This window comes from Perissodus microlepis, chromosome 17, assembly GCF_051167445.1.
Source record: "Perissodus microlepis isolate ML-2025 ecotype Zambia chromosome 17, ASM5116744v1, whole genome shotgun sequence".
NCBI classification, from domain to species: domain Eukaryota; kingdom Metazoa; phylum Chordata; class Actinopteri; order Cichliformes; family Cichlidae; genus Perissodus; species Perissodus microlepis.
The window spans coordinates 35,218,600-35,235,334 of record NC_140477.1 but is presented as its reverse complement, the minus strand read 5'-3'; the positions used below and the strand labels follow the sequence as shown (position 1 = coordinate 35,235,334).

At 44.5% G+C, this 16,735-nt stretch overlaps 1 long non-coding RNA gene across 1 annotated transcript; it reads left to right on the top strand.

Annotated features, from left to right (window-relative positions):
- Window positions 1-7,485: 7,485 nt before the first annotated feature.
- Window positions 7,486-8,884, top strand: LOC146369997 (uncharacterized). The gene is made up of 3 exons (XR_014797440.1): window positions 7,486-7,710; window positions 7,879-7,942; window positions 8,340-8,884. It is a non-coding gene; the product is annotated as an uncharacterized LOC146369997 (long non-coding RNA).
- The last annotated feature ends 7,851 nt before the right edge of the window (window positions 8,885-16,735 follow it).

The following is a 16,735-nucleotide window of genomic DNA, read 5'->3' as shown; positions in this document are numbered from 1 at the left end:
GACAAGCATGTCATTAAATTCAGATTCTGGTGAATCTATAGTAACCTTGCGGCCTATGTCACCATACTGTTCAAGGAAATGTATAACTTCATCAAGCGAGTGCTCAGTTACTCCGTCAATTAAAACCGCATTTGGGATCTTAATGGCAAGTGTCTCAAAAACTTCCATTATGGGGAAAAATAAATTGGTGAGTTTGAATATATATTAATTACTAACCAAATCAGCTCCTGGCTGGCTCGCCAAGAAATGTAACACTGATGAAGCGCTAATGAATTAATACAGGCTAGGTATTGAGTGAAATATTAGGGTTATTATTAATCAGAAGATTTAGGAATGCTACTGGAGCTGATGGGCAGTAATTAATAAATACACACAACACAAAATGCTTTTGCAGGTACCATGTATTTAACCAAACCCCAAAGAAAAATAACAAGAAAAGAAAAGGAAAACTTAAATAATCACTCCTGCTGCAGCTATTCAATTAATCAAAAACCCAGTGGGGGTGCACAAAGACAACTAAGCAAATTCTTCTGGCTTCTGGCTTATACCAAGCAATACAGATTCTCAAAACAACAGTTCCCCATAAATAACACATGTTAACATCAAATCCACTGATCCACACTGAAGTCCATGAGTTTTATCTGAATGTCCATGAGAGATGTCCAAGCGCTATTGTCCATAAATGAGGGGAATGGTGTGTATGATTGTGGAAATCAGTGTATTTGGAAAATGGGGACAGAGTGTCGTCTTTGATAGCTTCCTACCCAACCAGTGGAAGCTTCAATTGCAGAATGAGTCCTGCTCCTAGCCGTTCATTGGCTCCTTTTTCATACCCCAAAAAAGGTTCACCTGGCCTGCATTAAATAAACAAGGCCAATAAGAAATCACAAGAATAATACAAAAATGTCAGCCAATTAAGCTAAATACATTAAGTTATTCTTGTTCCTGTGTACACAATTTATAAATAAATAAACAAACACTATATTTAACCAATAAGGATTTAACTAAAACATTTCAACTGCTATATACATACTATGTAGCTTCACAATGTTTTTTATTCAACAAATATCGGTCAAATCAAAATCAAATTGTTTGGACCGGCAGCAGCCAATTAGCGTCAGCTGGTAGCAATACAAACAGTCAATTAAAAGTTCAAACTCACCAATTCCGTTCTGTTCAGTGCACAACAACACTATGGCTCTGGCTCACAGTAATCAGCATCTAAGTTGCATAAGTTAGTGGGTGTTAAAAGAAATGCTTTAAAATGGGAAAAGCAAGTGTTTGCCAATACAAACCTGCAACAGCTCTGTCACCTGGCTTGCCTCCAGGCATCTGACAGGAGGAAGCTGGACAGGCTTACTATGACCCACATGCCATCCGATTGGCTGAGCAAAGTCATGTGGTTGGAGTCATGTACCTGTGATGCGTTCAATGGCAGGAAATAAGTGCAGGATTTTACTCTGGGTTACATGTCCATACGATGAAAGGGTGTTCAGCGCCCTTCAGCCAGTCCCGCCACTCCTCCAGGGCAAGCTTGACTGCCACCAACTCCCGGTCCCCAATGTCGTAATTGTGTTCTGCGGATGAGAAGCGACGTGAAAAAAAAAACACAAGGGTGAAGTTTACCTTCAAACATTTGGGAAAGAACTGCCCCAGCCCCGGTGTCAGACGCATCCACCTCTACCACGAACTGCTGCTGGAGGTTAGGCTGATGGAGGATAGGAGCAGTGGCAAACTTCTTTTTCAGTAGGTCGAAGGCTTCCTGAGCAGGCGGGCCCCACTGAAAGGGGTTTTTTGGAGAGGTGAGTTTGGTGAGTGGTAAAGCGATCTTACTGAAGTCTCTAATGAAGCACCAATAGAAATTGGCAAATCAAAGGAAGTGCTGGATCCGGAGACGGTTTGGGGCCGAGGCCAGTCCACAACGACCCAAACCTTCTCTGGGTCAGGCTTTAGATCTCCCCGGGCGATAATGTAACCTAGGAAAGCCACAGTGTCCACATGGAATTCACACTTCTCACCCTTCACGAACAGTCTGTTCTCCAGGAGGCGCTGAAGGATCTGTTGGACATGGACCTCGTGTTCCGCCTGGGACTTGGAGAAAATCAGAATATCATCCAGATAAAGAAAGGCACATTGATTAATAAAATCTCTTAGCACATCATTAACGAGAGCTTGGAATACTGCTGGGGCATTGGTCAATCCGAAGGGCATCACCAGATATTCAAAATGCCCAAGGGGTGTGTTGAACGCTGTCTTCCATTCATCTCCCTCACGAATTCTCACCAAGTGGTAGGCATTACGGAGGTCGAGCTTGCTAAACACAGTGGCCCCCTGAAGCAGTTTAAAGGCCGAATTCAGAAGCGGTAGGGGGTATTTGTTTTTTACAGTGATTTTGTAAAGCCCACGGAAATCTATGCATGGCCGGAGAGTCTTGTCTTTCTTTTCGACAAAAAAGAAACCTGCCCCCACAGGAGATGACGACGGGAAAAATATATTTTTCCAAGGCTATAGAGACTATAGAGACGGGCAGAGGGCAAGGGAGCCCCTGGGAGGAGGTCAATGGTGCAATCGTAGGGCCGGTGAGGTGGGAGAGACAGTGCTTTATTTTTACTGAACACTGCTGCTAGATCAGGAGCCTTGAAAACACAAAAGCTAATGTTCTGTGTGATTGCCGGAGAGGGTGAGGGCGATAGGTAAGGTGACAAGAGTTATGTCTGGCAAACGTTGACCAGATAAGGCTGACACCCGGAGAGGATGAGGCAGAGGCTTGGTGTGAATGTGGAGCTTAGCAACTAGTGAGGGATCAATAAAGTTTTGTTCCGCTCCTGAATCTACCAGAGCAGAGAGTGAATATGACTCAGTCCGAAAAGTGAGTCTAGCGTCCAGTAACAAACGTGGAAGAGGGTGTTTGCCAGACAGGTCGCCCACCAGTACCCTCTCAATTACTGGTGGGCGCGCCCTTTTGCCAGCACTGGACAGGCGGAGATGAAATGACCTTTACAGCCACAATATAAACACTCACCCGCCGCAAAGTGGCGCTGTCGTTCCACAGGCCAGAGCCGCGAGCGACCTAGCTGCATTGGCTGTTCCCCCTCCTCCTCCCTGACACTTGGGGCTTCCTGTGACTCAGGCTGGCCCTCCTTCGATGCTGGAAGTTCCCGAAACGACTGTTTCCGTGAGGCCCGGCGCGCTTGTAGGCGGTAGCCCACCTGGATGCATAGTGACATAAGCGCCTCCAGAGAGGAAGGGATTTCACGCATCATTATTTCAGCTTTAAGCTCCTCATTGACATTATTTAACAGAGTGGTTCTTAGAACCTCAGAGCCCCACAAAAACCAATTGAAAAGCCTACCTTGTTTTAGGTTGATTAAACGGTGGCCGGCTGCCTTTGCACTCGAGCCCTTATCAAACACTGCCTTGAAACGGGCCAGAAAGTCATTATAAGAGATTCCAGGGCTGGCTTGCAGCAGAGCCTGACCCCAGGTCAAAGCTCGATTATGAAGCAACTGGGTCAGGAAGGCATTTTTGACCCCGTTGCTAGCGAACATATTTGGCAACTGTTGGAACTGCATAGTACACTGTGTTAAAAATCCCGCACATTTCCCCAGAAAAAGTTTCAGGTTGTCACGATCCTGGGTCTTTTGACCCAGCGTTTTGAGTTTTAGTTTATGGTTTGTTCTTCAGGTTTTCTAAATTCATTTTTATCATGCCTAGGTTGTTATAGTTCTTTGACATTAGATTCCCCTTGTGTCTTCCACCCCTGTTAAGTCTCCCTTGCCCTTCATGTGTTTCATGTCTGTGTCTTACGTTGTCATGGCTGCGTCTTATGTTTCCTGTTTTATTTTGAAGAGGTCTTGTGTTCCTGTGTTCATTGTGTTTAGTTTTACTCTTCAACTGTGACGTCGTTATGTTCATGTGTGTCAGCTGTTCCCCCATGTGTTCCCACTTCTCTCATTAGCCTCCTGTGTGTATTTAGTCTGTGCCTTCTCATTCAGTCTTTGTCGGATCGTCTGCGTTGTTCCCATGCCATGACCTGCGTTCAGGTTTTCATATATCCTCATCATCATTGCCATTAGGGCTGGGTATCGTCACTGATTTCTAGAATCGATTCGATTCCGATTCACAAGGTCCTGAATCGATTCGATCCACGATTCGATTCAATTCGATTCGATTCAATTCAACTGGATTTGAATCTGGGAAATTTTGCCTCAGTCAGAAATATTATAATTCAGATCAGTACATTTACATATTTTTGTATCTATAAAAAGGAAGCTGACACTTTCGAGACTTTATCAAAGGTGTGAGCATCACAGCAGATGCCTTTGTGTCAAAGTAGCTGAAGATAAAACACAGAAAAACATGAAGGTGATTTTCCTGACCCGGGATTTTATAAAAATATTCTGCAGTACATCAAAAACAAAAGAAAACCATTAACCAGCATATGAACATAAATTTGTTCAGAAGCCTATTGAACGGCAGAAATTAGGTTTTCTTTTCGGAAGTAAGTAAAAGGAAAAAAAAACATCAGCCGACAGCGCTGTAAACAACGGTAGACTTGTGCATAACAAGCAAGCAAATAATGCAGAAAACAGATTTCGGGGATAGACGGGAAACTGTTCTTGAAGTACACAGAGAGAGAGAGAGAGAGCTGTGCATGAAGTGTGGTGGAAGCAAAACAGCAAAAGTCAGAGGGAATTCATGATGATGTTTATGTGAAGCGTAGTTTGGATCTTCTTTTGCTGCTGGTTCGGTCAATATTGTTTTGAGAGAGATCAAACTAACAGCTTTAGAATCAGCACAAAAAGGGCATAAACACAAAGCGCGGACCCCCCCGAAACATCAGAATCAGCGAGCTGTCGGCTTTCAGCCCCGACCGTGTCCGTGCCGTCGGGTGAGAAAGGCGACATCTCACTGATTCTGACCCGCGGGTCCGCACTTTGTGTTTACGTCTTTGTGCAGAAGCTGTGTTCCTGCTCTCATTTACTGTTTTAGCTGTTTGGTGGTTGTCAAAATTTTGTGACGTTTCATCTGAGATTCTGGAATTTCGGGCAAAATACATTTATATTAAAAAATCGATTCAGGATTTTAATGAATCGATATCACGTTATCCAAGCCAGAATCGATTTTAATCGATGAATCGATTATTAAAACCCACCCCTAATTGCCATGTTTAGAGTTTTGTTTGTTTTTATGTTTTCCAGGGTTTTTCATAGTTCGTGTTTCCTTTCTACCTTACCCAGTTTAGGTTATTGCTTAGTTTGCATTGTTTTTGCCCTTTTATTTTGTACTGTTCTGTCTGCCTTAATAAACGGCTCATCATCAGTTAAGTTTGAGTTTTAGAATGTCTGCACCTGGGTCCACTCTTCACACTCCACGCAGTTTGCCTCGGCAGATTGTGACAGAACGATCCGACCATTACATGGACCCAGCAGACAGTGAGCTGTATGAGCGCCAGGAGGCAGCCATCGCCCAGCTGGAGGAGGAGCTCCGCTGGAAGCCGTGGCGTGCTCCGGATTTGTGGCGTATGGCACATACCACTGCGAGCAGCTCCCGCCTTGTGACACAATAGCAGCGTTCAGCTTTGTTGAAGGCCCGATTATGGTATGCCACCACTTTCTCCCCGCCGGGTGTCACCTGGGCTAGCACTGCACCAGATCCGACACTGCTGGCATCTGTGTCAAGGACAAAGGGCAGAGTGGGGTCAGGCGGAGAGAGCACTGGGGCCCCCACTAGGGCTTCCTGCAGTGAGGTGAAAGCTACCTGGCAGCCTGCTGTCCACTGGAAGGTCACACCCTTTTGGAGCAGGTGGAACAGTGGCGTGGCTATGCAGGAGAAACCCCTTACAAACCGTCTGTAGTACGACGCCAAGCCCAGGAAGCTCTTTAACTCCTGCACAGATTTTGGGGTGGGCCAGTCCTTAACAGCTTGGATCTTATCATCCATGATGCCAACCCCCCCGGCCCCCAGTCGGTGGCCCAGGAATGCAACCTCACGTCGCATTAAGCAGCATTTCTTTGGGTTGAGTTTTAGCCCTGCTGCCAATACCCTCTCCAGGACCCGTCTGAGGGCCCCAAGGGCAGCGTGGAAAGAAGCACCATGGACCAAGATGTCGTCCAGGTACACCACACATTCTCCGCGGGGAATTCCAGTGAGCACCTTATCCATGAGTCTCTCAAACGTGGCAGGGGCATTGCAGAGGGTGAAAGGAAGAACTTTAAATTGCCATAAGCCTCCGCTGGTAATAAATGCAGTCTTTGGTCTGGCATCTGATGCGAGGGGTACCTGCCAGTACCCGCTGTGTAGGTCTAGGGAGGAGAACCATGAGGATCCCGCCACAGTGTCAAGGGTCTCATCTACACTGTAAAATGTAATATTGTGTTTAATTAAAAATATTAAATAGGCTGAACTCAATTTTTAACAATTTGTTATTAGAACTCGATTTAAATAAGTTACCAGTACTTTTTATGCAAAAATACTGATAAACTCAATTTATTTGAGTTGTCTTAACTTAGAAAAACTAAGTAAGCTGGAAGTTTTGCTTCTCAGGGCGGAAGGATGAAAGATGTGTTTTGAAAATGCCACGTGACTACCGTCCTCCTCCCTCTCGGATCAGTCCGCATGTTCATGGTGCATTTGTTATGGAATATGTTGAGCAAACATGTGGATCTTTTTCCTGATACACTGACTTGGTGAGTAAATGTTTACTCTTATTCAAACTGATTTTGTGGCTTCTCTTAGTTTAGCACCAGGTTTATAATCTTGCTAGCTAGTTAGTGTTAGCCTAGCGTTGCTGCTGCCGCTGGGCTCATGTTACTTAAAAATGAACACCACAGCCTTAAAAACCTTACATAAAACCATGTCTGTGAAATTTTCTGTTGATTGTTTGAAATAAAAAAGTGAGATAAGAGCCCAGACAAAATTCTTCGGGAGGTGCAGCCGTTAGGGGTGGGGTGTGGGGGGTATTTTCAATCCATAGCCATAACTAACTAACTATATATATATCATGTTTAACCTGAGTAGCAAAAGAGTGCAGGGGGGTTGAAAACAATAAGCCAGGAGTTAGTTGTGCTCCTGGACTCTATCGAGCCTTGACCTCCCGGATAACAGAGCTCTCCGAAAACGTGGAAGCACTTTTGCAAATATGTGATATTTTGATAAATTAAGTAGATATTTGAGCATTACACAGCTACATTCTCGCCTGAAAATATCTTAAAAGGTTATTTTGTGACCCAGAAAGTGTAGTCTGGGGAAAAGGAGGATCGCATTTGTTAGCCGGTTGTCGGAGCCTGTGCGTACTTGTAAGCGCGGCAATGGCGGAGGAGCGCGGCTAAAAAACGTATTACTTTTTCTGGGTCACAAAATAAACTTTTAAGATATTTTCAGGCGAGAATGTAGCTGTGTAAAGTTCAAATATCTGCTCGATTTATCAAGACATCACATATTTGCAAAGATGCTCCGACGTTTTCGGAGACGTCTATTTTTTTTCATGCTTTGTGGCAGCTTTTGAACATCTGTGGCATCTATTAATGTCAAATCTAGCCTTTATTTAACAACATAAGCAATCTCTATTTTACAATAATTGCACAGCCATTAAGGATAAAATCAGTTTCTGAAAAATGTTCCGTTTTTTCTCCCTCTGCTTGCTTCTTACTGTCTTTGAGGCTCGGGACCAGCACTCCTGTTGTTGGAAAGAAAGACATCAACTCAGTGGTAAGTATTTTGCTTTTCCAATATATTAGCAACTGTCAGTGGCATTTATATTAATCAGGCTGAACTTTAATCATACTTTAGATCAGCCTGTTTTACTTATTGTTTTATTTGTGCTTTGGTTTGGGGAAGTTGTTTCTTTACTGATCTTTTCCTGTCTTCTGTTATTAGACTTGAGATATGACTGCACTATGCTGTTGCTGTTGACTCCAGTTAATTCTACAAGACACGCTGTGTAAGTAAACAAACAACAACAGTTTGGTCTGCATTTCTTGAAAGATTACATCCCCCAAACTTAGTTTAGAGGGTCTACACTGTATATAGTCAAGTCTGCAAGTTTTCTAACAGCAAAATTTGTTTTGTGCCCAAATCATTTTGCACATCATTAGAATGAAAGTTATTGGCCATGTTTGCATAGCCCTTTTTAAAATGATGCTTTCATGACATTATTGTGTGTTGGGTGGTGGTCAGGGCTATCCAGACTGACAATTGGGACATTGAATGTCACCTCTCCGGTGGGAGGGAGCCTGAGATTGTGTAAATTGGAGTCTGTTTTATACCAAATGCAGAAAAAAATGTTTTAAGAAAGCAATTAAGTTCATGTTCCAAAAAATATGATTGTTTGCTTGCAGGACAACAGGAGAGATGAGTCCTCCGTCACAGATGGTGTGGTCAGTGAAGATGGTCACCTGCAGGTTCAAGCTCATTGCATCTCCAACCCACATCCACTGCCACTGTACTTAAGGGAGGTTAAAGACTTTCTTCTGCACTTACATTTGGATCACCTCGATCCATGACAGTCATTCAGGCAGTAATGCCTGGACTGGAAAAAAGCCATCCTTAAAATATTACAACATTCCAGCTCATGTGTTGGAATGCAAAACAAATGTGTTGTTTAAATCAGAGACTGCACTTGTGACAGAACAATAAATATTTTATTTTGATTATATAAGTAAGTACAAAACAAACTTGTGGTAGGCCTGAACTTATTTTCAGAATAATTACATCTGAGACTTTGTTTCGTTGTAAGATTCTAACAGTGATGGCAATATAATTGTTTGTTGTTCAGCAGAACAGTGTCCAGTATGTTGGCTGTTATACTTTGTTGTGTTTGAAAATAAAAGTTGGGCTCATTTTAACATCATTACAAAAAGTTTTGTTAATTATTTTTAATCATATTCAGGTTACCACAAATTGTTTTTTCATTTAGTTGAACTTGAAATGTTTGTCAGTAGGTAAACAATTAAAATTGTACAGTCAGAAATATCAAGTTATTCTTAATACTGCAGACCTGCAATGTGTAAGTTGTCCTAACAGTCATCTTAAGTAAGCTTTACTTAGTTTTTTTGAGGCAATGAGTTTCCTCAATTTTTTTGAGTTCTGGGAACTAACAAGGCTGTACAGGGTACTCAAAATGAGTAAGTTGCCCTAACTTGGTCATCTTACGTAAACTTGATCCAATTTTCTTGAGTTCTGGGAACAAATGAGCTTGTACAGAGTACTCAAAATAAATAAGTTGTCCTAATTTAGTCATTTTTAGCTAAGCTTTACTCAATTTTTTTGAGGCAACGAGTTTCCTCAATTTTTTTGAGTTCTGGGAACTAATTAGATTTTACAGTGTATACGCGGTAGAGGATATGGGTCCTTCTTTGTCACCTTATTCAAAGGCTGGAAATCTATGCAGAACCGCCAGTCATCCTTCACTTTCTTTGGAACCATAACAACCGGGGAGGCCCAGGGGCTGGTGGATGGTCCAGCACGCTGCATCTCTCGCAGAGTCCTCTCCGCTGCAGCCTGTGTGGCCAGGGGGAGGCGTCTAGGCCTCATCCGAATGGGCTGTGCATCTCCAGTATCGATGTCATGTTGAATGAGGTCAGTGTGGCCCATATCATCCTCTGAGAAGGAGAAGCAGTCCTTGAAGTCTAGCAGCAGCTGCCAGAGCAGGCCCTGCTTGCTAGCAGTCAGTCCATCGCAGTTCTCCTCCCACACCCCCCTCACAGCTGAAACTCTCCTACCCTTGTCCGGCGGTTCCTTAGGGAGAAGGGGAGGGCATGAAGCAGCATGGGGTGCAGTTGAGGTCAGTGTAAGTGGGTCCTTGGGGGCGGCCGGACTACCAGTCAGGTCCGGGGAGGAGTCGGCTGCCAGCTCAGAAAGGACGTGGGCTGCAGGGTGATCAGGTTGGGGTGGCCGCCTCAACATCCGAACAACACCACCGTCAGGGAACGAGAGCGTCCCCCCCCTTGTCTCAATAACGCAGTCCAGTGCCCTGAGTACATCCAGCCCCAGTATACAGTGTTCCAGGTCTGCAACCCATACAGAGCAGCGGACTGACTTCCTCCCCACACTCAGGGTGAGCAGTGCTTCCCCTAGCATGGGGGCCCGCTCTCCCGTCACAGTCTGCAGCTTCACCATGGTAGGGAGGATGCGATCCCCCCTTCCCACCACATCAGGTCTTAAAACTGTCGCTGAAGACCCGGTATCCACCAGGGCTGAGCAGCATAGTCCATTCACAACTAATGGAGCATACCAGCAGCTGCCAACCCAAGTCCCCATTTCGTTTCCCTGATCCCGGCGGGCGTGGGGACAGTCTCGGGCTAGGTGACCAGGCCGTCCACATCCCCAGCAGACCCTCGGCCCTCTTCTCGGCCTTTGTTCCCCATGTAGCGTGACAGCTCTCCCCAATTGGGTCAATCCCTCCGCCCATGCGGGTTCTGCAGCGCCTGGTGCAGTCCCTCCTGTAGCCCCTGTCTGCGGTGGCCTGGTCAGCTCAGTCAGGGGTTTAGCAGCCCCAGCGCACAGTAACTCTCTCTCTGTAGCCAGCTCCAGGGTCTCCTGAAGGGATTTAGGGTGAGCTAACAGTGTCTGGATCCGCAGCTCATCTGGAAGCAGGGCTTGCAGGAAGTGGTCACAAGCTAATTCGCCCTGGATGGTGGGGGGCATGTGGGCATAGGTGCGGTGAACCGGCCCCTCAATGTCATTAGCTAGGTCCCTAATGGATTCTCCTGGTCGGCGGCGGCGGCGGCACAGTTCGGAGCGCAGCAGGCTCGGAGTAGAGCAAGAACTGTGCAGCCGCCTCTTCAGAGCCCCGACCAAAGCATCATAATCCCCCCTGCCCTCTGGGCTCAAAAGCAGCAAGCTAGACAGGGCATCGCCAGTAAGGCACATAGCTAGCTGCAGGGATTTCTCTTCAGCAGACCACCCACCAGCCCTGGCCAACAGTTCAAATTGTGCATGAAAAGCCTCCCAGTCAGCCTTGCCATCGTACCTGGGGGTCTTCATGGAAGCGTGGACAGTGCCTCTATACGTCAGCATGTCTTTCTCCACACCCCAGCCGCTGTAGAAGTCCCCAAAGAGCTCAGTTGGCCACCCGAACGGTGAGAGGATGCAAAGCCGGCTTCTCTCACCATATCCGCTGTCGTTTGTCCCCGGTCCCTGGCGGAGTAGTCGTGTTCGTGAGCTTCTGCTGTAGGTTCTCGCTTGATCTTGGAGTAATTCATTGGAAGCATTCCGCAAAGTCCCGCAAAAATCTCCAGCGTCCACAGCCGATGCCGTGAGTCGGGGCGGAACGAGCGCAGATAACTCCGGAGGCAAAAGCTTCACTTTCATTTCTGACACCAGTGTAGCGTCCCTCCGACAGAAGACACAGACGATCAGCGTTCCGGTTACCGGTGTTTATTCAGAATAGTAACACGGGCTACTGTGGGCCGTAGCCAACACCAAAACAACAGGGAAAAAGCGGGCTCTCCAGCAACAACCCCCGACTCTCTCCTCTCTTCCGCCACACACACACCCCGATTCTCTAACCCTGCCCCCCGATCACTCTCAGCCAACCACACACATGCTCTCCTCCAGACTCTCTGTCATTGGTAGCCAGTGTTGGGTAAGTTACTTTAAAATAGTAACTTAGTTACATTACTAGTTACTTCTCTCAAAAGTAACTCAGTTACTTCAAGTTACTTGTTACTTTCAAAGTAACTAGTTACTAGGGAAAGTAACTTTGGTTTTACTCAGAATTCTCTTGTTAATGTGTTGCTTCCATAACTTTGCCAGTCTTCTAGCTTGCTTACTTGCCACAAGTGCACTGTGCCACCTACCAATAGAAAGGAAAAGATAATGTGCATATTTCCACGAGAGAAATCCCACGCCTGGACCGTCATTGACTGCTGCCATGATTCTAGCCTACGTCACAGCGTCATATGCGCCTTTTACATCCAACACAAAAACTGCAGTCGTGGTGCTTTCGATTGTACTCAGAACTCGGAAATTCTGCCTTCTGAATAGGAAGATGTAGGTAACACCAGACTGCAGATGAGCTGCATACAGGGCTGGACTGGGACAGAAAACTGGCCCGGGCATTTTGACTAGAGACTGGCCCACCATTATAGGAAAAATCATAAAGCCTTTGAATGAAAATAAACACTGTTGTGACAGTGATGTACACTGTTTTGATGGTATATATGCATCAATCTATCAATTGTTTGTTGTAAGATAATTATTTTTTAAAAGCTAGACATTAAGAAAGAAAAGTATTTCTTTGTGCCCACCTCTCCCTGTTAATGCCCTACCTGGCCCCCCTGGCAAAACTTTGCTAGATCCGCACCTGCACAGTTACCAGCTGTCAGCTACCTAAAAAAAGATCCTGGGGTTATTTGTCTCTCAGAAACAGTTCATAACTTCCCTTCAACTCATTTATGTCACCTAAAAGGTAAACCTGTTTCTCCATCACCTGTTCAGCTCTGATGATTCAGTAAGGACATCTCCTGGTTTCATCTTCATGTTTCCCTCTCACCAGATAACCAAACCGATATCATGACCAGCAGCTTTACAGCTGTGGCTCCAGCAAACATCAGCTGATACTAGAAATTAATATTAAATAAATTCTATCAACAGCTGATCAAGCTTAAACGTGCTGCTGTTGTTTAGCGCGACATTCGCTGGTTTCCTCTTTCTGGCGCAAAGTGGGCGATAAACAAACAAGAGAGCCGATCAGCTGCAGCAAGAGTACTGACAGGGACTAGAAGGAGAGAGCATATTTCTCCTGTTTTGGCTTCCCTTCATTGGCTTCCTGTTAAATCCAGAATTGAATTCAAAATCCTGCTCCTCACATACAAGGTCTTAAATAATCAGGCCCCATCTTATCTTAATGACCTTGTAGTACCATATCACCCTATTAGAGCACTTCGCTCTCGCTCTGCAGGCCTACTTGTTGTTCCTAGAGTATTTAAAAGTAGAATGGGAGGCAGAGCCTTCAGTTTTCAGGCCCCTCTTCTGTGGAACCAGCTTCCAGTTTGGATTCGGGAGACAGAAACTATCTCTACTTTCAAGATTAGGCTTAAAACTTTCCTTTTTGCTAAAGCATATAGTTAGGGCTGGACCAGGTGACCCTGAATCCTCCCTTAGTTATGCTGCAATAGACGTAGGCTGCCGGGGGATTCCCAAGATGCATTGAGTTTTTCCTTTCCAGTCACCTTTCTCACTCACTATGTATTAATAGACCTCTCTGCATTGAATCATATCTGTTATTAACCTCTGTCTCTCTTCCACAGCATGTCTTTTATCCTGTCTTCCTTCTCTCACCCCAACCGGTCGCAGCAGATGGCCGCCCCTCCCTGAGCCTGGTTCTGCCGGAGGTTTCTTCCTGTTAAAAGGGAGTTTTTCCTTCCCACTGTCGCCAAAGTGCTTGCTCATAGGGGGTCATATGATTGTTGGGTTTTTCTCTGTATCTATGAAGCGCCTTGAGGCGACTTTTGTTGTGATTTGGCGCTATATAAATAAAATTGAATTGAATTGAATTGAATTGAATCATTGATCAGTTTTCATGATTGAAGTAGAAACGGGAGAGGGAGGGGGGAGAATGAAAGAAGAAGAGGCAGCTGTGCAGCAAAGACACAGAATAACTCCAGCTTTGTGCCTTTTTCATTGTAGCTGAATTACGGGACAAACTGTTCCTTTTCACCTGAATAAGAAACGCGTAATATTTTCTCTGAATACCAGACGGGACGGTTGGCAACTCTAATAACTTATGAACAAAATAAAGTTCAACATCATTAACTTCATAGCACCCACCCAGCTGTATAGAAACTCCGTCATGCTAGCTAGTACGCAGTACGGAAAAAGTCAGAATAACGAAAATAAACTCCACCTAAACTTGGTTTATATCTGACTAGGGATGGGTATCGAAAACCAGTTCTTGTTGAGAACCGGTTCCCACTGTTTCAATTCCTTGGAATTGTTTGCCACTTTTGCAAACGATTCCCTTATCGATTCCAGTCGCCCCGAATGACGTCACCACATTGCGGAGCGTCATTTACCTGGCAGTAGGGCTGCCACGATTAGTCGACTAGTCACGATTACGTCGACTATCAAAATCGTCGACGACTGATTTAATAGTCGACGCGTCGTTTGAAGCTTTGTAAGATCACAAAAGACGCAGGAATAAGTAGTAGGATTTAAGATAACGGACTGAAACAGAAGATGGCAGCACTGCATGTACAAGGATGCCAGCTGCCGTTAAACCCCGAAAAAGAAGGAGCTGTGTCCCAGAATTCATAGCGCAGCCCAGCTCAGTTGTCAACAATGGCGGCAGCTAGTTAGTTTTAATATTACTCTTATTATTCTTTCTGGGTCACAAAATAAACGTTTAACATATTTTCAGGCGAGAATGTAGTTGTGTAAACCTCAAATATCTGCTCAGTTTATCAAGACACCACATACTTTCAAAAGCGCTCCGACGTTTTCGGAGATGTCTGTTACCCACTAGCTTGATAGCTAGCCGGGGGCAAGGTCACTAGAGCCGTGAGAACAGCGGACTCCCGCAAATCGTTTTCAAACCCACCGCCGTCTTTCGCTACTCAGGTTAAACATGATACATAAGTCACTTAGATAACTTAAAAATGTTATTGTTTGGCTTTTTTTTAGTATTTTATTTGTTCCTGAGTAAATCGGTTTGGCTGAGATCAAAGTTATAGTTTTTACACAGCTGAGTAAACGTCAAGCAGACAGCTGATTATCAGAAGTGTGAGATGCTCGAGAATATACTCCGGTGTCCTGTTATATTTTAGATAGCAAGGAGTTTATTAAACTTCACCGAAACAATCTGCAAACTTCATTAAAATTTAATAAACTATCATCTTGTCTTTATTTTTAGTTAGCACATACCTTAAACACTTAAAGCTGTCAGCTAATGATAGTTATATAAGAGCAGATGCTGCTGCTGCAATAAGCTGTACGTTTTACGTCCAATGGATGATGATCTGATTAGTCGACTAATCGCAAAAATAATCGGTGACTAGTCGACTATCAAAATAATCGTTTGTGGCAGCCCTACCTGGCAGGAAACACGGCGCCTAAGCGGCTCAAACGCTCAAAAGTTTGATTATACTTTACGAGAACGGATGACAACAGGGGAACTTGCAATACTTGCAAAGTAGATATTTCATTTAAGGGAGGAAACACTACGAATATGCAAAAGCATTTGCTCACAAAACACACGATAACCTTAAATGAATGTCGTGTTTTTAATTCCGCTCCGGACTCGTGAATCTCAACCCAGCAGCAGCGGTAACGTTTGCACGTCCTCTCCCGTTAATGCGGCAGGTAAATAATCAACTAACAGTGCATATTATGTTAGCGTGATCTGCCTTATTACAAAACCTGCTATTACTGTGCATTTAGGTGACCATGATGAGAGAGACAGACAGAGTCTGGCTGGCTCAGGTGCTGGCAGTTGTTGCTGCAGTCTACCGGTGTCCTTTCAGGCCAGGATAGACGAATGTCACCGAGCAGTGACTAAGTTTGTGGTAAAAGGTTTGCACCCATTTGCCACAGCAGATGCCCCGATTTTCGGTAAGTGAATGTGTTTAATTGTAGGCAGGGACATTACTGGATATTCTTGTGTAATTGCTACAGAATAATTTATGTTATACTTTGTTATTGCTACAGAAGAATATTTATTTTATTATTTTACATTTACAATTTTTTTTCCTGGGGACCCTGTGACACCCCATTGAAGAGCCGTAGGCTGGATCTCTTAAGATCTCACTGTTGGGTTTGTAAGGCCATGTTACTCCTAAATTTATATCTTGTTCAAAGAGAAGATATAAAACAAAGTTCTAAGCTAATCGACCTTAGTGTTCTCCTTTTTTAAAAAGAATCGATAAGAGAATCGATAAAGAATCGAATCGTTAAAGAGAATCGAAAATGGAATCGGAATCGTGAAAATCTTATCAATACCCATCCCTATATCTGACCCAGATAGACTGCAGGTCATAACTTCTTACCTGAAGTTCAGTTCACACTTGGACCGGCGGCCGCCTCGGGTCTCTTTTCCTTTCCCTCATCCACCTGCTGGCCTCCACCACTTGCTAATGTTACTGAATCTGTGGAAGCTCCGCGATAGCCACCACACGAAGTAACGAGTAACGACCCTATCTAAATCCCAGTAACGACTAACGCGTTCCTGATTTTGGCATAAGAACTAGTTACCGTGCTTGTTACAACAATAATAACGTAGTTACTGTAACGCGTTACTTAATAACGCATTAGTCCCAACACTGTTGGTAGCTGATCGGATTTACAGGCCAACCGGCCTCTAGACTGCTGCACATTCAAGGACACTCAGTAAATCACCATGCTGCAGGTGTGGTCCAACTATGCCATAAGTAACTGGCAATTCTGAACACAAAACACTGATAACACAACAGTCAACTAACTTGTAACCCAGTCCGTTACAGTATCATGCTACTGCAGATTAAGCACTGCAGATAGTTAGGATGTACTTAGTAGATTGTTTGGCTGCATCAGATGTAAACAACATATGCTGTTGTTTTACTATTAACAAAACAGCAATCTATTAGACTTAAAGGGTTCGTGGGTATTTAAATCTACTGTAGATTTCAGTAAATTAACTCCAGGAAGTTATCAGTTCTTGTCTTTAGTTTCAAGTAAATGCTAAAACATTTCCTTCTTTATTAGTTCTGTGGAACTTTCTGAAAAACCAGTTCAGTCTCATAGTTCGAATGTGTCAGCG